At 42.0% G+C, this 9,469-nt stretch overlaps 5 non-coding genes across 5 annotated transcripts; 3 read left to right on the top strand and 2 right to left on the bottom strand.

Moving 5' to 3' along the window:
* Positions 1 to 71, bottom strand: TRNAG-GCC (transfer RNA glycine (anticodon GCC)). The gene has a single exon. It is a non-coding gene; the product is annotated as a tRNA-Gly (tRNA).
* A 2,398-nt stretch (positions 72 to 2,469) lies between these two features.
* TRNAK-CUU (transfer RNA lysine (anticodon CUU)) lies at positions 2,470 to 2,542 on the top strand. The gene has a single exon. It is a non-coding gene; the product is annotated as a tRNA-Lys (tRNA).
* Positions 2,543 to 4,711: 2,169 nt separating this feature from the next.
* TRNAK-CUU (transfer RNA lysine (anticodon CUU)) lies at positions 4,712 to 4,784 on the top strand. Its single transcript has one exon. It is a non-coding gene; the product is annotated as a tRNA-Lys (tRNA).
* A 2,169-nt stretch (positions 4,785 to 6,953) lies between these two features.
* Positions 6,954 to 7,026, top strand: TRNAK-CUU (transfer RNA lysine (anticodon CUU)). The gene has a single exon. It is a non-coding gene; the product is annotated as a tRNA-Lys (tRNA).
* Positions 7,027 to 8,968: 1,942 nt separating this feature from the next.
* On the bottom strand, positions 8,969 to 9,039 carry TRNAG-GCC (transfer RNA glycine (anticodon GCC)). Its single transcript has one exon. It is a non-coding gene; the product is annotated as a tRNA-Gly (tRNA).
* Positions 9,040 to 9,469: the final 430 nt, after the last annotated feature.

The following is a 9,469-nucleotide window of genomic DNA, read 5'->3' as shown; positions in this document are numbered from 1 at the left end:
TGCATTGGCCGGGAATCGAACCCGGGCCTCCCGCGTGGCAGGCGAGAATTCTACCACTGAACAACCAATGCTTCACATTTTACTTCACGGTTACTTACCCATTTTCCTCAATTTGTGAAACCAAGCATGCATCTCAGTGTACTGAATGTGGTAGCCTAGATCTACTTTAATAGTTTGTAGGGCACTCCTTGGCTTGAGTGGCCTTTTTGTCACATCACAGTAACCAAGCCTGGCTAGCTCAGTCGGTAGAGCATGAGACTCTTAATCTCAGGGTCGTGGGTTTGAGCCCCACGTTGGGCGGTGTTTTTTCCCAGAATTCTACAGGCGAGATCTCTGTCACTACACAACCAAACGTGTTTTATTTGAAACTTAAAAGAGGTGTACATCAGTGTGTGAAACCAAGCAGGAATCTCAGGATCTACTTAATGTGGAAACCTTGCTTTGGTTTTATAAATTGAAGGGCAATCCTTGCCTTGCCATGATGCCATAACACTGTAAAAAAGCCTAGCTATCTGAGTCAATAGCGAATAAGACTCCAAATCTAAGAGTCATTTGCTTTGAGCACAACATTGGGTGGTGTTTATTCCCTTTTCAGATCCATGCCTCCCTCATGGCAGGCGAGAATTCTACCACTAAACCACAAGATTCTACCACTAAATCATTGTATGTTAAATTCTATACCTGCACCACCAAAATGCAAAGAGCCAGGCACTCTTTAACAAAATATATCGCTGTTTCAGGTGTACATCAGTGGGTGAAACCATGCAGGAATATCTGGATCTACTGAATGTGGAAACTTTGCTTTGGTTTAATAGTGTAGATTGAAGAGCAAGCGTTGCCTTGCCTTGATGCTACAACACTGTAACAAAGCCTGGCCAGCTTAGTCAATAGAAATAAAACTCCCAAGCTAAGAGTCATATGCTTTTAGTACAACATTTGTTTGGTGTTTATTCCCTTTTCAGATCCAGACCTCTCTCTTGGCAGGTGGGAATTCTACCACTAAACCACAAGATTCTACCATTAATTTATTGTATGTGGAATTCTATACCTGCACCACCAAAAAGCAAAGAGCCAGACACTCTTTAACAAAATATACCATAATTTCAGTAAAACTTGAGTACTGCATTGGCCGGGAATCGAACCCGGGCCTCCCGCGTGGCAGGCGAGAATTCTACCACTGAACAACCAACGTTTCACATTTTACTTCACGGTTACTTACCCATTTTCCTCAATTTGTGAAACCAAGCATGCATCTCAGTGTACTGAATGTGGTAGCCTAGATCTACTTTAATAGCTTGTAGGGCACTCCTTGGCTTGAGTGGCCTTTTTGTCACACAACAGTAACCAAGCCTGGCTAGCTCAGTCGGTAGAGCATGAGACTCTTAATCTCAGGGTCGTGGGTTCGAGCCCCACATTGGGTGGTGTTTTTTCCCAGAATTCTACAGGCGAGATCTCTGTCACTACACAACCAAACGTGTTTTATTTGAAACTTAAAAGAGGTGTACATCAGTGTGTGAAACCAAGCAGGAATCTCAGGATCTACTAAATGTGGAAACCTTGCTTTGGTTTTATAAATTGAAGGGCAATCCTTGCCTTGCCATGATGCCATAACACTGTAAAAAAGCCTAGCTATCTGAGTCAATTGCGAATAAGACTCCAAATCTAAGAGTCATTTGCTTTGAGCACAACATTGGGTGGTGTTTATTCCCTTTTCAGATCCATGCCTCCCTCATAGCAGGCGAGAATTCTACCACTAAACTACAAGATTCTACCACTAAATTATTGTATGTTGAATTCTATACCTGCACCACCAAAATGCAAAGAGCCAGGCACTCTTTAACAAAATATATCGCTGTTTCAGGTGTACATCAGTGGGTGAAACCATGCAGGAATATTAGGATCTACTGAATGTGGAAACTTTGCTTTGGTTTAATAGTGTAGATTGAAGAGCAAGCGTTGCCTTGCCTTGATGCTACAACACTGTAACAAAGCCTGGCCAGCTTAGTCAATAGAAATAAAACTCCCAAGCTAAGAGTCATATGCTTTTAGTACAACATTTGTTTGGTGTTTATTCCCTTTTCAGATCCAGACCTCTCTCTTGGCAGGTGGGAATTATACCACTAAACCACAAGATTCTAACATTAATTTATTGTATGTGGAATTCTTTACCTGCACCACCAAAATGCAAAGAGCCAGACACTCTTTTACAAAATATACCATAATTTCAGTAAAACTTGAGTACTGCATTGGCCGGGAATCAAACCCGGGCCTCCCGCGTGGCAGGCGAGAATTCTACCACTGAACAACCAAAGCTTCACATTTTACTTCACGGTTACTTACCCATTTTCCTCAATTTGTGAAACCAAGCATGCATCTCAGTGTACTGAATGTGGTAGCCTAGATCTACTTTAATAGTTTGTAGGGCACTCCTTGGCTTGAGTGGCCTTTTTGTCACACAACAGTAACCAAGCCTGGCTAGCTCAGTCGGTAGAGCATGAGACTCTTAATCTCAGGGTCGTGGGTTCGAGCCCCACGTTGGGCGGTGTTTTTTCCCAGAATTCTACAGGCGAGATCTCTGTCACTACACAACCAAACGTGTTTTATTTGAAACTTAAAAGAGGTGTACATCAGTGTGTGAAACCAAGCAGGACTCTCAGGATCTACTAAATGTGGAAACCTTGCTTTGGTTTTATAAATTGAAGGGCAATCCTTGCCTTGCCATGATGCCATAACACTGTAAAAAAGCCTAGCTATCTGAGTCAATAGCGAATAAGACTCCAAATCTAAGAGTCATTTGCTTTGAGCACAACATTGGGTGGTGTTTATTCCCTTTTCAGATCCATGCCTCCCTCATGGCAGGCGAGAATTCTACCACTAAACCACAAGATTCTACCACTAAATCATTGTATGTTAAATTCTATACCTGCACCACCAAAATGCAAAGAGCCAGGCACTCTTTAACAAAATATATCGCTGTTTCAAGTGTACATCAGTGGGTGAAACCATGCAGGAATATCAGGATCTACTGAATGTGGAAACTTTGCTTTGGTTTAATAGTGTAGATTGAAGAGCAAGCGTTGCCTTGCCTTGATGCTACAACACTGTAACAAAGCCTGGCCAGCTTAGTCAATAGAAATAAAACTCCCAAGCTAAGAGTCATATGCTTTTAGTACAACATTTGTTTGGTGTTTATTCCCTTTTCAGATCCAGACCTCTCTCTTGGCAGGTGGGAATTCTACCACTTAACCACAAGATTCTAACATTAATTTATTGTATGTGGAATTCTTTACCTGCACCACCAAAATGCAAAGAGCCAGACACTCTTTAACAAAATATACCATAATTTCAGTAAAACTTGAGTACTGCATTGGCCGGGAATCGAACCCGGGCCTCCCGCATGGCAGGCTAGAATTCTACCACTGAACAACCAAAGCTTCACATTTTACTTCACGGTTACTTACCCATTTTCCTCAATGTGTGAAACCAAGCATGCATCTCAGTGTACTGAATGTGGTAGCCTAGATCTACTTTAATAGCTTGTATTGCACTCCGTGGCTTGAGTGGCCTTTTTGTCAAATCACAGTAACCAAGCCTGGCTAGCTCAGTCGGTAGAGCATGAGACTCTTAATCTCAGGGTCGTGGGTTCGAGCCCCACGTTGGGTGGTGTTTTTTCCCAGAATTCTACAGGCGAGATCTCTGTCACTACACAACCAAACGTGTTTTATTTGAAACTTAAAAGAGGTGTACATCAGTGTGTGAAACCAAGCAGGAATCTCAGGATCTACTAAATGTGGAAACCTTGCTTTGGTTTTATAAATTGAAGGGCAATCCTTGCCTTGCCATGATGCCATAACACTGTAAAAAAGCCTAGCTATCTGAGTCAATAGCGAATAAGACTCCAAATCTAAGAGTCATTTGCTTTGAGCACAACATTGGGTGGTGTTTATTCCCTTTTCAGATCCATGCCTCCCTCATAGCAGGCGAGAATTCTACCACTAAACTACAAGATTCTACCACTAAATTATTGTATGTTGAATTCTATACCTGCACCACCAAAATGCAAAGAGCCAGGCACTCTTTAACAAAATATATCGCTGTTTCAGGTGTACATCAGTGGGTGAAACCATGCAGGAATATTAGGATCTACTGAATGTGGAAACTTTGCTTTGGTTTAATAGTGTAGATTGAAGAGCAAGCGTTGCCTTGCCTTGATGCTACAACACTGTAACAAAGCCTGGCCAGCTTAGTCAATAGAAATAAAACTCCCAAGCTAAGAGTCATATGCTTTTAGTACAACATTTGTTTGGTGTTTATTCCCTTTTCAGATCCAGACCTCTCTCTTGGCAGGTGGGAATTATACCACTAAACCACAAGATTCTAACATTAATTTATTGTATGTGGAATTCTTTACCTGCACCACCAAAATGCAAAGAGCCAGACACTCTTTTACAAAATATACCATAATTTCAGTAAAACTTGAGTACTGCATTGGCCGGGAATCAAACCCGGGCCTCCCGCGTGGCAGGCGAGAATTCTACCACTGAACAACCAAAGCTTCACATTTTACTTCACGGTTACTTACCCATTTTCGTCAATTTGTGAAACCAAGCATGCATCTCAGTGTACTGAATGTGGTAGCCTAGATCTACTTTAATAGTTTGTAGGGCACTCCTTGGCTTGAGTGGCCTTTTTGTCACACAACAGTAACCAAGCCTGGCTAGCTCAGTCGGTAGAGCATGAGACTCTTAATCTCAGGGTCGTGGGTTCGAGCCCCACGTTGGGCGGTGTTTTTTCCCAGAATTCTACAGGCGAGATCTCTGTCACTACACAACCAAACGTGTTTTATTTGAAACTTAAAAGAGGTGTACATCAGTGTGTGAAACCAAGCAGGACTCTCAGGATCTACTAAATGTGGAAACCTTGCTTTGGTTTTATAAATTGAAGGGCAATCCTTGCCTTGCCATGATGCCATAACACTGTAAAAAAGCCTAGCTATCTGAGTCAATAGCGAATAAGACTCCAAATCTAAGAGTCATTTGCTTTGAGCACAACATTGGGTGGTGTTTATTCCCTTTTCAGATCCATGCCTCCCTCATGGCAGGCGAGAATTCTACCACTAAACCACAAGATTCTACCACTAAATCATTGTATGTTAAATTCTATACCTGCACCACCAAAATGCAAAGAGCCAGGCACTCTTTAACAAAATATATCGCTGTTTCAAGTGTACATCAGTGGGTGAAACCATGCAGGAATATCAGGATCTACTGAATGTGGAAACTTTGCTTTGGTTTAATAGTGTAGATTGAAGAGCAAGCGTTGCCTTGCCTTGATGCTACAACACTGTAACAAAGCCTGGCCAGCTTAGTCAATAGAAATAAAACTCCCAAGCTAAGAGTCATATGCTTTTAGTACAACATTTGTTTGGTGTTTATTCCCTTTTCAGATCCAGACCTCTCTCTTGGCAGGTGGGAATTCTACCACTTAACCACAAGATTCTAACATTAATTTATTGTATGTGGAATTCTTTACCTGCACCACCAAAATGCAAAGAGCCAGACACTCTTTAACAAAATATACCATAATTTCAGTAAAACTTGAGTACTGCATTGGCCGGGAATCGAACCCGGGCCTCCCGCATGGCAGGCTAGAATTCTACCACTGAACAACCAAAGCTTCACATTTTACTTCACGGTTACTTACCCATTTTCCTCAATGTGTGAAACCAAGCATGCATCTCAGTGTACTGAATGTGGTAGCCTAGATCTACTTTAATAGCTTGTATTGCACTCCGTGGCTTGAGTGGCCTTTTTGTCAAATCACAGTAACCAAGCCTGGCTAGCTCAGTCGGTAGAGCATGAGACTCTTAATCTCAGGGTCATGGGTTCGAGCCCCACATTGGGCGGTGTTTTTTCCCAGAATTCTACAGGCGAGATCTCTGTCACTACACAACCAAACGTGTTTTATTTGAAACTTAAAAGAGGTGTACATCAGTGTGTGAAACCAAGCAGGAATCTCAGGATCTACTAAATGTGGAAACCTTGCTTTGGTTTTATAGATTGAAGGGCAATCCTTGCCTTGCCATGATGCCATAACACTGTAAAAAAGCCTAGCTATCTGAGTCAATAGCGAATAAGACTCCAAATCTAAGAGTCATTTGCTTTGAGCACAACATTGGGTGGTGTTTATTCCCTTTTTAGATCCATGCCTCCCTCATGGCAGGCGAGAATTCTACCACTAAACCACAAGATTCTACCACTAAATCATTGTATGTTGAATTCTATGCCTGCACCACCAAAATGCAAAGAGCCAGGCACTCTTTAACAAAATATATCGCTGTTTCAGGTGTACATCAGTGGGTGAAACCATGCAGGAATATCAGGATCTACTGAATGTGGAAACTTTGCTTTGGTTTAATAGTGTAGATTGAAGAGCAAGCGTTGCCTTGCCTTGATGCTACAACACTGTAACAAAGCCTGGCCAGCTTAGTCAATAGAAATAAAACTCCCAAGCTAAGAGTCATATGCTTTTAGTACAACATTTGTTTGGTGTTTATTCCCTTTTCAGATCCAGACCTCTCTCTTGGCAGGTGGGAATTCTACCACTAAACCACAAGATTCTAACATTAATTTATTGTATGTGGAATTCTATACCTGCACCACCAAAAAGCAAAGAGCCAGACACTCTTTAACAAAATATACCATAATTTCAGTAAAACTTGAGTACTGCATTGGCCGGGAATCGAACCCAGGCCTCCCGCGTGGCAGGCGAGAATTCTACCACTGAACAACCAATGCTTCACATTTTACTTCATGGTTACTTACCCATTTTCCTCAATTTGTGAAACCAAGCATGCATCTCAGTGTACTGAATGTGGTAGCCTAGATCTACTTTAATAGCTTGTAGGGCACTCCTTGGCTTGAGTGGCCTTTTTGTCACACAACAGTAACCAAGCCTGGCTAGCTCAGTCGGTAGAGCATGAGACTCTTAATCTCAGGGTCGTGGGTTCGAGCCCCACGTTGGGCGGTGTTTTTTCCCAGAATTCTACAGGCGAGATCTCTGTCACTACACAACCAAACGTGTTTTATTTGAAACTTAAAAGAGGTGTACATCAGTGTGTGAAACCAAGCAGGAATCTCAGGATCTACTAAATGTGGAAACCTTGCTTTGGTTTTATAAATTGAAGGGCAATCCTTGCCTTGCCATGATGCCATAACACTGTAAAAAAGCCTAGCTATCTGAGTCAATAGCGAATAAGACTCCAAATCTAAGAGTCATTTGCTTTGAGCACAACATTGGGTGGTGTTTATTCCCTTTTCAGATCCATGCCTCCCTCATGGCAGGCGAGAATTCTACCACTAAACCACAAGATTCTACCACTAAATCATTGTATGTTAAATTCTATACCTGCACCACCAAAATGCAAAGAGCCAGGCACTCTTTAACAAAAGATATCGCTGTTTCAGGTGTACATCAGTGGGTGAAACCATGCAGGAATATCAGGATCTACTGAATGTGGAAACTTTGCTTTGGTTTAATAGTGTAGATTGAAGAGCAAACGTTGCCTTACCTTGATGCTACAACACTGTAACAAAGCCTGGCCAGCTTAGTCAATAGAAATAAAACTCCCAAGCTAAGAGTCATATGCTTTTAGTACAACATTTGTTTGGTATTTATTCCCTTTTCAGATCCAGACCTCTCTCTTGGCAGGTGGGATTTCTACCACTAAACCACAAGATTCTACCATTAATTTATTGTATGTGGAATTCTATACCTGCACCACCAAAATGCAAAGAGCCAGCCACTCTTTAACAAAATATACCATAATTTCAGTAAAACTTGAGTACTGCATTGGCCGGGAATCGAACCCGGGCCTCCCGCGTGGCAGGCGAGAATTCTACCACTGAACAGCCAATGCTTCACATTTTACTTCATGGTTACTTACCCATTTTCCTCAATGTGTGAAACCAAGCATGCATCTCAGTGTACTGAATGTGGTAGCCTAGATCTACTTTAATAGCTTGTATTGCACTCCTTGGCCTGAGTGGCCTTTTTGTCACATCACAGTAACCAAGCCTGGCTAGCTCAGTCGGTAGAGCATGAGACTCTTAATCTCAGGGTCGTGGGTTTGAGCCCCACGTTGGGCGGTGTTTTTTCCCAGAATTCTACAGGCGAGATCTCTGTCACTACACAACCAAATGTGTTTTATTTGAAACTTAAAAGAGGTGTACATCAGTGTGTGAAACCAAGCAGGAATCTCAGGATCTACTAAATGTGGAAACCTTGCTTTGGTTTTATAAATTGAAGGGCAATCCTTGCCTTGCCATGATGCCATAACACTGTAAAAAAGCCTAGCTATCTGAGTCAATAGCGAATAAGACTCCAAATCTAAGAGTCATTTGCTTTGAGCACAACATTGGGTGGTGTTTATTCCCTTTTCAGATCCATGCCTCCCTCATAGCAGGCGAGAATTCTACCACTAAACTACAAGATTCTACCACTAAATCATTGTATGTTGAATTCTATACCTGCACCACCAAAATGCAAAGAGCCAGGCACTCTTTAACAAAATATATCGCTGTTTCAAGTGTACATCAGTGGGTGAAACCATGCAGGAATATCAGGATCTACTGAATGTGGAAACTTTGCTTTGGTTTAATAGTGTAGATTGAAGAGCAAGCGTTGCCTTGCCTTGATGCTACAACACTGTAACAAAGCCTGGCCAGCTTAGTCAATAGAAATAAAACTCCCAAGCTAAGAGTCATATGCTTTTAGTACAACATTTGTTTGGTGTTTATTCCCTTTTCAGATCCAGACCTCTCTCTTGGCAGGTGGGAATTATACCACTAAACCACAAGATTCTAACATTAATTTATTGTATGTGGAATTCTTTACCTGCACCACCAAAATGCAAAGAGCCAGACACTCTTTAACAAAATATACCATAATTTCAGTAAAACTTGAGTACTGCATTGGCCGGGAATCGAACCCGGGCCTCCCGCGTGGCAGGCGAGAATTCTACCACTGAACAACCAATGCTTCACATTTTACTTCACGGTTACTTACCCATTTTCCTCAATTTGTGAAACCAAGCATGCATCTCAGTGTACTGAATGTGGTAGCCTAGATCTACTTTAATAGTTTGTAGGGCACTCCTTGGCTTGAGTGGCCTTTTTGTCACATCACAGTAACCAAGCCTGGCTAGCTCAGTCGGTAGAGCATGAGACTCTTAATCTCAGGGTCGTGGGTTTGAGCCCCACGTTGGGCGGTGTTTTTCCCCAGAATTCCACAGGCGAGATCTCTGTCACTACACAACCAAACGTGTTTTATTTGAAACTTAAAAGAGGTGTACATCAGTGTGTGAAACCAAGCAGGAATCTCAGGATCTACTAAATGTGGAAACCTTGCTTTGGTTTTATAAATTGAAGGGCAATCCTTGCCTTGCCATGATGCCATAACACTGTAAAAA

Source organism: Crinia signifera, chromosome 3 (assembly GCF_055691185.1).
Source record: "Crinia signifera chromosome 3, ASM5569118v1, whole genome shotgun sequence".
NCBI lineage: Eukaryota > Metazoa > Chordata > Amphibia > Anura > Myobatrachidae > Crinia > Crinia signifera.
This window is presented reverse-complemented; position numbering and strand designations above follow the sequence as displayed.